The sequence below is a fragment of the Capra hircus genome, chromosome 1 (assembly GCF_001704415.2).
Source record: "Capra hircus breed San Clemente chromosome 1, ASM170441v1, whole genome shotgun sequence".
Classification (NCBI taxonomy): Eukaryota; Metazoa; Chordata; class Mammalia; order Artiodactyla; family Bovidae; genus Capra; species Capra hircus.
In genome coordinates, this window is record NC_030808.1 from 19401256 (window position 1) to 19416682 (window position 15427).

The 15427-nt window shown below is 35.2% G+C and overlaps 1 long non-coding RNA gene across 5 annotated transcripts in view; it reads right to left on the minus strand.

The window, feature by feature from the left end:
* Window positions 1-15427, minus strand: part of LOC102176916 — a 673837-nt gene that overhangs the window by 423126 nt on the left and 235284 nt on the right. For all 5 annotated transcript variants that reach the window (XR_001918463.1, XR_001918465.1, XR_001918460.1 and 2 more), the window contains one exon: window positions 3375-3434. This is a non-coding gene — a long non-coding RNA (uncharacterized LOC102176916). The remainder of the gene's footprint in view (window positions 1-3374; window positions 3435-15427) is intronic.

The following is a 15427-nucleotide window of genomic DNA, read 5'->3' on the forward strand; positions in this document are numbered from 1 at the left end:
ATGCTTGTATGTGGAATCTAGAAAAATGGTACAGACAAACATATTTGAAGGTCAGAAGTAGAGATGCAGATGTAGGGAATGGATGTGTGGACACAAGGAGGGGGAAGGAGAGGGGTGGGAAATTAATCAGGAGACTGGGATTGACATATATACACTACTATGTGTAAAACAGATAGCTAGTGGGAACCTGTTGTATAGCAAAGGGAGCTCAGCTCAGTGCTCTGTCACGACCTAGATGGATGATATAGGTGAGGGGTGGGAGGGAGGTCCAAGAAGGAAGGGATATGTATGCATAGAGCCAATTCACTGCGTTGTACAGAAGAAAGTAACACAACATTGAAAAGCAACTATATCCCAATAAAAAGACTTTACCATAAAATAATAAAGATTATATATCAAGAGCCTAGAAGGTTACTATCAACCATACAGAATGGTTACTATCAACCAGGACAACAATGGTAAGAGGTGTAAGTTTAGAAATAAAGATAGAACCTAGTAAAGTTTTGGGTATCTTTAGGTTATCAAATTAAAGATAGACTCATGCCAATTGGAGACATTGAATCTTGGAGAGTTCAAGCAGAAGATTAAGATCTCTTTAGGATAGGGATTAAACATTCTAGCTGAGCTAGGGAGATCGCATTTTATACTTCCTATTATAGTGCCTAACACATAGGTGATTTTCAATAAGTGTTTGATGGATGGCTGGATGAACACTGAATATCAAATTCTGGAAGAAATTCATCTTGGTGTTTATAAGCTATATATATAGCAAAATTGTTAAAGAGAAAAGAGGAGGGCAATAAGAGAACTCAGCAGACAAAGCCATTATACTGGATATTTAAGAGGGTAGTGTCAAAGAGTATCAAAAAGTACTGAGAAGAAAATCTGATAAATGTCTTGGATGAAGGAAATAGGAATATAGAGGGAAGAGCTAGAGCCTTGGGAAAGAATAAGGAAAATAACACCCCTTTCTTAGAAAAGAGAGTATTTCTAAAGGTTAGACTCCTAAAAGATACTAATGTCGGATCAAAATAGATTTTAAGTTTTTTCCTCTGGCCTTAGTGTTATCCCGATTGTAGTCGATCTTTTTCATCCCTGAAAGACTCGCCTTCCTAAATAAGTACAACTCATTATATACTTATTCCTAAACAAGTAAGACTGATATAACTCACCAACTTATGCTTGGCAGCTTTGTGACTAGAATATAAATTCAGTGAATCACTTGGGCTTTGTAAGAATTTGTACAAAGTAGCCCCATCTCTGTTTAACAAACAGACTATAAAAACATGAAACTTGAACAATAAGGTTACTTATGTTAAACTGAATAAATAAAAATATATTTGACTTAGAACATGACATGGATTATATATTGTTTTAAACAATCTCCAAAGATTTAAAAATTTGATGATATTAAAACCTGAATATAAATAATCTAGAATACACTTATAGAAATTTTGATAGAAATACATCTCAGAATTTTAAAAATTCTATGAAAAATAGATTAAGTATTCAACAGAATTAACAAATTAGAAAAGATAAAATATATCCACAGAGCATATTGTAAAGATTCCAATGCGAATATAACTTCCTTAAGAGTACCCAAAAGAAAGAATAAAAAAAATACTATAAAGGAAGGAATTTAAAATACTATAAATCACCTTCACTTTTGAGTAGGTTTTCAAAGACCCTCATAAATTAAAAAAATAATAAACATTGAATTAAAGTATGTATAAGAGAATAAGCTTCCAGCTAGTCAAAGAATACTTAAAATTAGTGAGAGAGGAAAACCAAATCATCACCACAACAGATTCAAATGATATCTGTGTTTCTAAAGCATCAACAGAAATTTCTAATAATCTAGCTCACTAAGAAAATGATAACTTCTTATTATGAAACAGAATAAAACTTAGTCAACATCACACTTAAATGATCATCAAGAGAGTCATCCCCAATAAAACTGGGAAGAAGTTATTTATCACTATTTAGCATTGAACTCAAAGCTATAGTCTAGAAAATTTGCATGGTGAACTCAAAATTTCAAAGTGTTGAATATTAAAAACAAAAATTATCTAGAAACAATTTTTTTGAAGGTAAAATTATTTTCAGAGTGAAAACAAGAAAAGAACCATCAGAAAGGTAATTACAATAAATAAAGAGCTTAAATGAGGTATCAGGATACAAAAAAAAAAAAAGGCACAAATTGACATTATTTATCTGACTTTTCAGAAAAAAAATAAAAAGCAATGGATAATTTTGAAACAACTGAGCACTGTTCTAAGCACTTTATTTCTATTAATTTGTTTAGTCTTCAAGAGAACCTCATCAAGTAGGTATAGATTATTATTTTTCCTGTAAGGAAAGAAAGGCCCAGAGAAGATAAAGAATTTACCCAATGTCATGCAGAGAGAGAGAAAAAAAATGATTCAAACTCAGGTTGCAGAGTCATCTGGGGGCAAATAGGGTAAAGCTAAATTGTATATTGCTATCACTTTCATTTTTCAAATTGCTGCAAAAAAATTCACATACTAAAAACATTCACCAGTATATTCGAAGGATTAACTGGTTATGTTTAGGTGGTAAGAATATGGTTGCTTTGTTCTTATTTGAATTTGCTTTCATTTAATATCTGTCCATAGTAAATATATGTAATGAGGAAATATAATAAACAAAAGTTTAAAGCACTTTCCTTGTGCCATGAGGTCAGATGTAGAATTAGTTGTATTTTGGACATCTCCCTTATTTCAATAGTGTGAAAACACTGAGAGCCCACCTGGCAAACACCATGATTATCACAAACTTTAGCAGCGAGTTTTAAGGATGACAGTTCTCAGTTCCTGGCAAATTGCTTCTAAACTAAACAAGAATAATAATGGCTTCACTTATCTCATCTCAAAACCAAATAACTCTTAATGAAGATAACAAAGTAACTTTAGACCAATGTACTCAGATGTAAAAACGTACAGAATTCAATATCATTTTCAAGTAAATTACACATCTGTTGAAGCCCATAAATCATATTTTACAATTTCAATATAAGAAGAAACGTTATTATATGGAAAGAGAATTTTATATGTATATTTCTACAAACAGTCCTACCTATCTATATTTGCTTATAGCAGATCTATTAATTTCCAGGCACTAACTTTATTCCAGGTTTTAGAGGACTGTCATAAATACTCCCCAAGTTTACAAGCCATATATTTTCATTCCAGCATGATAATTTAAACAAGAAAAGAAACTTCTTTCATAATTCTCCTTTAAAAATGATTCAAAATATGAGTGAAGAATAGTAATTAATATTTCTCATTTCAATAACTCAGAAAATTATATTAATTACGATGAAAAATGGTAATATAACCAGTAGTTCTACTTACCATTTGAATAGAATGCTTCAAATTCATTTGGAGGATTATCCCAACAAAATTTCCAATGGCCTGAAAATGAGAGTGATTGAGGAGGATCAATACTTTACATATTATTTTATAACATATTGATCCCAGATGATATCTGACTCATATCTGTTCTAGATTTCCACAAGGATACATCCGGACTTAGAAGTTTCATTTAATACGAATATTGTCTAAACTTGGAAAGTATCACGCCCATTTATTTATTAACATACCACCTTTCATTCACCCTAGTGCACTTTTCCAGCCTGCCTGCTCTCAACCTCAACCTACAGAACCACACAGCAGAAAAACGGAATAATTCATTCTGACTCCAACTTGGTACTTCCCTCAAAGAAGAGATTGTACCACTATGTTCTTATTTTCCAATGCAAACTTTCTGTGGGGTAAAATTGCATTAAGATGCTTTAGTGTGATAAGACAAACTCTATATCATGAAATTTTTAATCCATGTACTAGATGACCTAACTGATAAATTTAGAAATTATATCATCTATAGAAAAATATTTATTTTAACGTAGGGATTATAAGATTATTCAGATTTATATTATAATTGCTAAGTACTTTTATAAAACCAGACCACTCAGCAATCAAAAAAATCCTTATTTTTAAAAGATAAGGAACATGAGACCTAATGAAGGAGGAAGAGTTTGGCTAAAATCTTAGTTTAGAGGCAGTACTAATGATCAGATGCTAAATCTCAAGGCTTTAGCTTATCTTTTTTCCATGGTATTATTTCAAAACATTTATTAAGACTCTGATATACACTAGGCACTGAATTGAGCACTGGATATGAACAAGACAGGTAAAGGACATGCCTTTGTGAAATTATTCCATACGTATAAAATACAGAATGTAAATATAAACAAGATTTTAGAATACAGTTCTATTGTGAGGCAAGCCTGCTTTCCAATGAATATCCCTTTCCAGCCCACAAAATACTTAGCTAAACATCTAAATGTCTTTGATGTGTAGATAGATATTTTGTGCAAAGATAAATCCTCAAAAACTGAATGGAACACATTTTTTTTCTATTGAATGTTTTGAAGCAAATCTTTAATTTGTTACTGATCCAAATCTGTCTTAACTTTCAGACTCAGTGTGACGCTTACAAGCATGCTATAGAGATGAGAAGTTCCACATGTGCAAATTAGTAAATAGATTCCACATGGAAGAACAAAATAAAGACCTTGAGATCTGTTTTGTAAATAATTTCTTAACTACTGTTTCATATTTAGCAATAAGTTCAGTGTTATGCTTAGAGCAGGCATTTGCAAAATAGGATGACATAGTTTAAACATAAAAGACTGAATTTTTAGACTACTAAAGCACCTTTCTCATGCCTTTATTTTCATGCCTCCAACCAATAAGATATTAAGTATCTATTAATACTTTTCTGTGTAGTTGTTTTATCTTGCTGGCTTTAAAAATGTAAACAAAGAACCTTAAATAACATACAAAACATGAGCTCAAGTTTGGCCTGAAACTACAGTTCTGTAAAATTAAAACGATGCAGAGATATACAGAATGTTTACTAAATATAAAATGATTATTGGTTAGGTTCCCTCGATATAGGCAGCCCACTCTATGACTGTGGCTACTGTCTCAGGTTCATTAGCCAAGCTTCTGCTTTACCAGTTAATGCTCCCATTCCCTGTAGACCCCCTTAATATGACATTCAGTGGGCTACAGTCCAAGGAGTCAAGAAGAGTCGGACACGACTGAGTGACTTCACTTTCACTTTTTGCTTCCATGCAATAAAGAAGCAAATGGCAACCCACTCCAGTATTCTTGCCTGGAGAATCCCAGGGACGGAAGCCTGGTGGGCTGCGGGCTATGGAGTCGCACGGAGTCGGACAAGACTGATGTGACTTAGCAGCAGCAGCATACTGAATTAGTCAATCACTTCACTCAGAAAAAAATCAACAAATTACAGAGTAGACTCATCAGAGGAACCCTGGGGAGACTTGTTCCCTTCATTTTAAAGAAGAGATGACAAGAGTGTGGCCCATAGTCACATACTTGATTATTGATAGTATAATCAAGTTAATAACCCTTATTTACTAGCACTACTTGTTAAGGAGCGTTTTATGACAGATATCACAAAAATGAAGTGCTAGTATATATTGTTGCTGTTTTTGTTGTTTAGTTGCTATGTTGTGTCCAACTCTTTTGAGACCCAATGTACTGTAGCCCACCAGGCTCCTCAGTCCATGTGATTTCCTAGGCAAGAATTCTGGAGGGGGTTGCCATTTCCTTTTCTAGGAGATCTTTCTGACCGATAGACTGAACCTACATCACTTGCAATCCAGGTGGATTTTCTACCACTACACAACTAGGGAAACCCGATGATAGTGTATATTATTACACGTGTAATGTGTCTATATATTCACTAGATATGTCTGAACTTGAAGCGTAGTTTCTGCTTCTAGTGACCAGCTCCATCATTTAAAGATACTATTTTAATTACAAGCCCTTAATTTGGGCTGGAGGAAGCACAAGCTGGAATCAAGATTGCCAGGAGAAATAGCAATAACCTCAGATATGCAGATGACACCATCCTTATGGCAGAAAGTGAAGAAGAATTAAAGAGCCTCTTGATGAAAGTGAAAGAGGAGAGTGAAAAAGTTGGCCTAAAACTCAATATTCAGAAAACTAAGATCATGGCATCTGGTCCCATCACTTCATGGCAAATAGATGGGGAAACAGTGGAAACCGTGGCTGACTTTATTTTTCTGGGCTCCAAAATCACTGCAGAGGGTGATTGCAGCCATGAAGTTAAAAGACTCTTCCTATTTGGAAGGAAAGTTCTAACCAACCTAGATAGCATATTAAAAAGCAGAGATGTTACTTTGTCAACAAAGGTCCGTCTAGTCAAGGCTATGGTTTTTCCAGTAGTCATGTGTTGATGTGAGCGTTGGACTAAAAAGAAAGCTGAGTGCTAAAAAATTGATGCTTTTGAACTGTGGTGTTGGAAAAGACTCTTGAGAGTCCCTTGTATTCAAGGAGATCCAACCAGTCCATCCCAAAGATCCGTCCTGGGTGTTCATTGGAAGGACAGATGTTGAAGCTGAAACTCCAATACTTTGGCCACCTGATGCAAAGAGCTGACTCATTTGAAAAGACCCTGATGCTTGGAAAGATTGAGGGCAGGAGGAGAAGGGGACGACAGAGGATGAGATGTTTCGATGGCATCACCAGCTCAATGGACATGAGTTTAGGAAAGCTCTGGGACTTGGTGATAGACAGGGAAGACTGGTGTGCTGCAGTTCATGGGGTCACAGGGATTGGACACTACTGAACGACTGAAATGAACTGAACTGAACTGAATTTGGGTTTAACATATATAAAATATATGAATTTATATATAAATAGATAACAGCAACCTACTGTATAGCACAGGGAACTCAACTCAATATTCTGTAATAACTTATATGAGAAAAGAATATGAAAAAGAATAAATATATGTATATGTATAACTGAAACACTTTGCTGCACACTTAAAATTAACACAAAATTGTTAATCAACTATTCTGAATATATATTCAACATAAAATGAACTTTTTGAAATAATAAATATCAATAATAAAATTTATAATTAGAGATATTATCTTTCCAGAATTATGACATTTAAGAACCATAAGAAATTGCACCACCAAGGTTTGTACCCATTGTCTTTGACCAACTCCACCCTACCTTCCTTGCAGTAATCTTTTTCCAGTAGATGTGATTCCTACAGATTCTTCTGAAGTGCCTTCCTCTTTTACAACCAAGTTTAGTGCAATCCTAAGAAAAACATCAGAACTTACTGTCCTACGTTATGCTCTTTTTCTAATAACTGCCATTATATAAATCTTGGTTGCAAGACTTAAACTTTTCAAAATATCAGTGTCTCTCTTTTGTTCTATTTATTTCTGTACTTAAAAATTTCATTCTTATTTATATCCTTGACACAAATGGTGCATGCTTTGATATTTCCAGCAAATTTGGAAAACTCAGCAGTGGCCATAGGACTGGAAAAGATCAGTTTTCATTCCAATCCCAAAGAAAGGCAATGCCAAAGAATGTTCAAACTACCACACAACTGCAGTCATCTCACACACTAGCAAAGTAATGCTCAAAATTCTACAAGTCAGGCTTCAACAGTACATCAATCATGAACTTCCAGATGTTCAAGCTGGATTTAGAAAAGGCAAAGGAACCAGAGATCAAATTGCCAACATCCGTTGGATCATCGAAAAAGCAAGAGAGTTCCAGAAAAACATCAACTTCTGAATTATTGACTATGCCAAAGCCTTTGAATGTGTGGATCACAACAAACTGTGGAAAATTCTTAAAAAGAGTTGGAAATACCAGACCATCGGACCTGCCTCCTGAGAAATCTGCATGCAGGTCAAGAAACAACAGTTAGAACTGGACATGGAACAACAGACTGGTTCCACATTAGGAAAGGAGTATGTCAAGGCTGTATATTGTCACCCTGCTTATTCAACTTATATGCAAAATACATCATGCAAAATGCCAGGCTGGATGAAGCACAAGCTGGAATCATGATTGCTTGGAGAAATACCAATAACCTTAGGTACGCTGATGACACCATCCTTATTTCAGAAAGCAAAGAACTAAAGAGCCTCTTGATGAAAGTAAAAGAGGAGAGTGAAAAAGTTGGCTTAAAGCTCAACATTCACAAAACTAAGATCATGGCATCCAGTCCCATCACTGCATGGCAAATAGATGGGGAAACAATGGAAACAGTGACAGACTTTATTTTGGAGAGCTCCAAAATCACTGCAGATGGTGACTGCAGCTATGAAACTAAAAGATGCTTGCTCCTTGGAAGAAAAGCTATAACCAACCTAGACAGCACATTAAAAAGCAGAGACATTACTTTGCCAACAAAGGTACATCTAATCAAACCTATATTTTTTCCAGTAGTCATATATGGATGTGAGATTTGGACTACAAAGAAAGCTAAGCACTGAAGAACTGATGCTTTTAAACTGTGGTGTTGGAGAAGACTCTTGAGAGTCCCTTGGAATGCAAGGAGATCCAATCAGTCAATTCTAAAGGAAATCAGTCCTGAATATTCTTTGGAAGGACTGATGCTGAAGCTGAAAATCCAATACTTTGGCCACCTAATGCAAAGAACTGACTCATTGGAATTACCCTAATTCTGGGAAAGATTGAAGGCATGAGGAGAAGGGGACAATCGCAGATGAGATGGTTGGATGGCATCACCAACTCAATGGACATGAGTTTGAGCAAGCTCTGGGAGTTGGTGATGGACAGGGAAGTCTCATGTGCTGCAGTCCATGCGGTTGCAAAAAGTCAGACACTACTGAAGGAGTAAACTGAACTGAATTTGATATTATCCATTATTTGATTAGAAAAAAAATATGAAAGATCATCAACTATTATCTTACTTATGACTAGGAGTTGGAGAATACAATAAAACACAGTTGATAAAAATAATACTTCACTCCAATTCATTCAAAGAAGAGATTAACTAGGGTCCAAGTGTTTATGACAGAAACAAGCCACATTGACACTAACTCTATTTGCCACAAGTTTATTGATTATTATATGTTTGAAATAAGATGATCACTTCCTTTTAATAATAGCTTTACTGATTAGAGTCAAAGGAAAGAATGTTAAATTATTAATCACTCAGTTGTGTCTGACTCTCTGAAACCCCATGGTCTATAGCCCACCAGGCTCCTCTGTCCATGGTATTCTCCAGGAAAGACTACTGGAGCGGGTAGCCATTTTGTTCTCCAGAGTATCTTCCTGACCCAAGGATGGAACCTGAGTCTTCTGCCTTGCAGGCCAGATTCTTTACTGTCTGAGTCACCAGGGAAAAGGGGGACACTGAAAGAGAAAGGAGAAGGAAAAATTCTAGTAATGATTCTTGTAGTCATCATTTACTCATGCTCACTATGAGTTAAGGAGAGATGAGCCAGGGAATAACATGATTTGATTAAATTTCAATGACATTATTCTGGCTGCTAAGTGGAAAACAGATGCAAAAGTTGGGGTGGGAGATTCTAGAGAAAGAGAGAGAAAGTTAGAAGATTACTTATAGTGCAAATATAATGTACTGATGCTTTCAACTCCAAGGCATTAGTCTAAATGAAAGAAGCAGATGCAGAGGACATGACTGGAGAACTAACTATGCTGAGAAGCAAAGATGACTCAGGTTTTTGGCTTGAGCAATGGGGTAGACTTTAGTGCTCTTTTTTTTTTTTTTTTTAACAGGTCTAGGAAGAGACAGACATACTTGTACATAGTGGAGCAGAAGGAGAATGGGAGGGAAGACTACTATTTTGGCCATTTGACTATGTAGGTTTAAAAATACTTGTTACATAAGTCACGGAAAACAAGATGTTCTGTCAAATATCATAATTTCGGCTACATCAACCACAGTTTCCTTGATAATGAGGACTAGAACCAGATTCTCATTTCTGCTGCACCATGTTGAGGTGTTTTTTGAGTCATTCCATATCTTCTATAGATTTTCAACCCCTTGCTCTACCAACTCCTTTCCCACAAAGCATTAATAATATTCATATATCTCTTATTTTAACAGGTAATACATCTCTATATCCTGTGAACCTTTTATGTAATGTCTTCTCCCTTTCACAGCTAAGTTCCTCAAAAAAGAGAATGAATTTGTCCATTTGAGCTTTTCCACTTACTTTTAATTCTTCTATACTACTGAGTGGATGTTTCTACTTTACTACATTACTGAAACTGAACTCACAAACATCCCCAAGAAACTTAACTGTAACACCTTATGGATTATTTTGGCAAGAGTTGTTACTAGCTTCTTCTCCACTTAAATGTGATGTTTCTGCACATCACTACGGCTAATTTTATTCTTTCTCTTCTCAATACTTCACCATGAGTAATATTAACACTGCACATATTAATTGCTTATGACAAACAAATTTATTTCTTGAATCCTCTCCTATTTTCAAGCCTGTAGGCCCACATATTCAACTGGTTACTTGGCATCTCCAATTGGCAGTCCTGTTTATACTTCAAACAAAGCATGGCTGAACCCTGAACTCCCTACCTTCACTTCCAAACCTTCCTTCCTATTCATATTGGTGGGTAGCATCACTCTCTACTCATTGTCTCATGATTTGCTTGAGAATCAACCTTACTTCTGCATTTCTACATCTTCCAAGTGTTATCACTGACCCACTCTTGTCAACTCTACTTCATTAACATATCCTGTGTGCATCAGTTCTTTACATCCCAATGCACTCTGGCCTTATTTCATGTATCAATATGACCTGAAAGAAACATTTCATTTTTCCTTATTTGCTTCCTCTGTTTCCCCTCTGCATTGACTCCAAGGGTCTCTTTTGAAATTATACAGTACCGTTGCTCTCTGGTTGAAAACCCTTTAAAAGGCCTTTAGTACTCAAAAGAAAAACCTGTGGACTTGAGCGTGGCTTCAAATCAGTTTCAAGATCTGAGCCCTCCTTTACATCCTTATCTTCATTCTCGCCAATGTCAATGCATGTGCATGCTCAGTCATGTCCGACTTTTTGTAACCCCTTGCACTGTAGCCCACCAGGCTTCTCTGTCCATGGGATTTCCCAGGCAAGAATACTGGAGTGGGTTGCTATTCCTCATCCAGGGGTTCTTCCTGACTCAGGGATTGAACCTGCATCTTCTGAGACTTCTGCATTGCAGGCAGATTCTTTACCACTTGAGCTATCAGGGAAGCCAACCTTCATTCATGAAATACTACGTGTTCAGTTGTGTCCAACTCTTTGTTGCCCTATAGACTGTAGTCCACCAGGCTCCTCTGCCCATGGAATTTTCCAGGCAAGAACACTAGAGTAGGGTGCCATTCTGTTCTCCAGGGCATCTTCCCAACTCAGGGATCAAACCCAAGTTTTTTTACATCTCCTGCATTGGCAGGAGGATTTTTTTTTTTTTTTACCATTGCATATATCTCACCAAACCCTATGTACCTACTCTAGCAGTAGCATATATCAGATGTTGGGTTTTTTTTCCTCCTCTCAAATTTCATCATGTCAAAAATATGGCCCCATCTCTACCCATGAATTATCTTCTCTCTGTCCATCCAAATTCTGCTGGAGCTTCTCCACTTAAATGATTATCCCCTGATTGCCCTGGTAGAAGGGATTCTTCTTGGTTATTTTACTCCTGTTTATACTAATTCCCCATATATTTTATGGAATCCATCGATTCCATAAATCCTTTGATTCACTCTACTGGTCTTTTCTTGATAACCCTACTGACATGGTCAGTAGTCAATAAATAATTGATGCTATTCATAAATAACTAAAGAAGAATAATGAATTAATTACAGAACAAATGATTTCTCCCAAAATCCTACTAAAAAACTCTAATATTCCTAAATATTGGTTAAAACTCCCCATGAATTATTTCCTTAGACCATTTTAATATATAGTTCGCTGGCAATCATGCACCTACCATAAACAGTCTAACACGAAAAGAACAAAATGTCAACATAGGACAAGCCTATTAGGTCAACTATTGACAGACATAAGCCATTTCATGGACTTTGGCTATAGCTAAACTTGAGAAAACAACTCCAAGTTAAACTTTGAACATTAGAGTTTAGGGAGACGGAAAGCGACCGAAATAAACTGCATATTCAGCTTAAATCCAAATGGTGCTATCTTTAGTTACAGCTTAAAATCGCATTAGCTGTCTGGTTTCTTATTGCCAAAGCCAACCATAGGCAAAGATGTGAATTGCTTCAGGTCTTCAGCAAACAGTGATTTTTAAAAACATATGTAATGTTATTCATGTGGTTGAGTCAGAAATACACTTATCCAGTGGTACAGATGGGAATGATTTGTTCTGGAAACTGAGATAGCTTTATTATTTTACCATTTTTACCTACAAAAATAAGTTCATGTGCTAGTACATAGGAGGAACCTCAGACCAAAAATATACCCAGACATCTTGAATCTGAATGCCATCACTTTCACTTTTCCCTTTCATGCATTGGAGGAGGAAATGGCAACCCACTCCAGTGTTCTTGCCTGGAGAATCCCAGGGATGGGGGAGCCTGGTGGGCTGCCATCTATGGGGTCGCACAGAGTTGGACATGACTGAAGCTACTTAGCAGCAGCAGCAGCAGCAGCAACCATCATTTTAAGCTCTGAAGTTTACTTTGAACCACTATATTAATTATATTTGAGTTTCTGTTTTAATTTTTAAAATATATACAATATAGAAACTCATGTTAATTGTAAAAGGTTCAGACAATACATACGTATTGAATATAAAATTTTCCCTTCCTCCTTTTCTTCAATTTTATTCCATTCCTCATAAGTAAGAGTTTCGTGCACATCATTCAAATTATGTTACACAATTACATGTGTCGTTTTTAACATACATATGATTAATTATTGGGTTTACCAGTAGCTCAGCAATAAAGAATCTACCTGCAAGGGAGAAGACATGGGTTTGATTCCTGGGTCAGGAAGATCCCCCAGAAGAGGGCACGGCAAACCCACTTCAGTACTCTTGACTGGAGAATGCTATGGACTGAGGAGCCTAGTGGGCTACATTCCATAGGCTTGCAAAGAGTCAGACACAACTAAAGGGACTGAGGACACACGCATGATTAATTATATATATTGAGCTATGTCTTGCATTTTCTCTTAATAGTAAGACTTTAAGACACTGTTGATAAAAGTATAGACTGTCAAGAAAATTGTTGAAGGGTGATTTGAAAATTCAGCCTAACAATTCCATTTCTGCAAAAGAAGGCAGAAACAGTGGTATTTCTTATAGGATTGTTAGAAATAATGAAGTAGAGGAAACAATATAAACATCTAACTATATGAGAACACTTTAATATATTGTGATTTATTCATACTATGTAAATGTAGTGGACTTACGTACTTACAAGCTATTTATTTTATTCTCCTGGAAATATTAATTCAGCTTTTTTTGTAAACAACATGCCTCAATAACAAGTCTAGTGAAAGACTATCAATAATTGTAAGTTCTTCAACATCAGAAAAATTCTTAAGGCAGCAAGAATTTCTGGTAGATATCAGATTGAAAAAGGATTGGATTTAGTTTTTCTTAGAACACTTGCCCCTTTGGGGTGTAGTTACAAAGATCACTAGGCTTGGAAAACTGACTTTAAGAAACCAAACTTGCTGTTTCTCAGCCTCAGTTTCCCAACCTCCAAATAGGAATAATAGTAATGAAAAGAATGAAAACACTTAGTGTAAAGGGTCAAAGAGTCACTCATCAAATGTGTTTTAAAACTATAATGAAAATACTTCCTCCAATAACTCTTTGATTCCCTCAACTAAATTTTGATTATCTCAGTTCTTTAACACACACCAATTTAATTTATACAGTAAGTAAAGACAATTGGTTAATAAAACAACAGGTATTTTGTTAAGGATGATAATTTAGTAAATAAAACTGCACTTTAAGTGCAGCACAGGTTAAAAGAAAAACTTTTTTAGTGACATTAAGTTCATCTTAATTCACTATTCAGCAATAAGGCATTTTAAAAGGCAAAACGATTTACTTCAAAAAGAATGTTTAATCTTAATAGACTAAGTACAAAACCTACTGAAAAGAAAAATAGTTCTTCATTTCTGATCATGTTTGCGATGTGTTTGTCATTTGTTCGTATTTAACCAGCCATTTTTATATCTATTGTCATGCTATAAAATAAAATACCTGTAAGATATGGGTCTTCTTTCCCTTTTTATCACTTTACTAACTTATCCTATTTATCATTCTCATGGAATGATCCAAATAAATGCAGAACAGTAGAAAAATAAATATTAGTGTTATGTTTATATTACTGTAACTTCTGATAGGAAATAAAATGGTAAAAGTTCAAAAAGTTGCAGTCAACAGTTATGCTACCATTGAGTCCTCAAACTTTTTTTCAGCCACATCTTAAGGATCTATTTTTCATGGGTGTGCTAGAGGAGCTAGATGGTGAAGAAGAGATAAAAGGGTGCTCATGGTTTGTCAATTGGCAGGTTCATATTTTGCCTTCTATTAAACAGGACAGAAGGAAAGATCTAGTAATATAAACATCTGGACTCTATTAATAATCACTGACTTATCTAGGCCAGTCCTTATTTCCAAAAAGTAAGGGCAAGGAAATGGGCCCATGTGCCAGGTTATCCAAAATCAATTAATAAATGCAGAAATACTAGATGTGAAACATAATGAAAGAGGAAAAAAAACTTTTCTAAATCTTCTGAAAATGACAAGTAAACATTGCAAAATTCTTTTAGAATTATGATATAAATATTGAGAAATATTCTTCTTTCAGAGTGTTAGAGAAGAGAAAGCTAAATAATTCACTTAAAGGAGATAAAAAGAAGAGGAAACTATTATTCTGTAATTAAATATAAATTCATAATCTTATAAATAAAAGATAGTTTCAAATGCAGTACTTTCCTGAAAAGTATCATTTAGTCTATTTCATATTCCCTCCTTCGAGAGATTTCCTGTGAGTCATTTCTCAAAATCAGATTTAATCAAAACATTCTTAAGATGGTGGTTCACGTAAATCAACTCACTTAATTCTCTCAACAGCCCACCAGGGTAGGAATTATTGGCCTCATTTTAATGATGATAAATCTAGGCTTAAAGAAGTTAGCAAATTTGCTTAGAAATAGCAAGTCACCATTTCAGAGCTAGAATTTGAATTCACCTTTGTTCACTCTAAATTAACAGTCTTTACCACATGACTGTAACTCTTAAAACCCATATATAAAACTATCATAAGAATGAACATGATTACTTTGCATTCATAGTTTTAGTTGGCACTTATTGGTCAACAGAAATACTCCCAATAGCTATTTTAACGACAGTTTTTATAAAACAGATAATGACCACTTAATAAACCTAGCAGTATAAAGTTATTAGATATATCACACTCTTCCCACATGATGGGAAGGTGCAGGAGGCTCTGAAATGAGTGCTTGGGTTGCTCTTTTAAAGAGAAATTCTCTGTA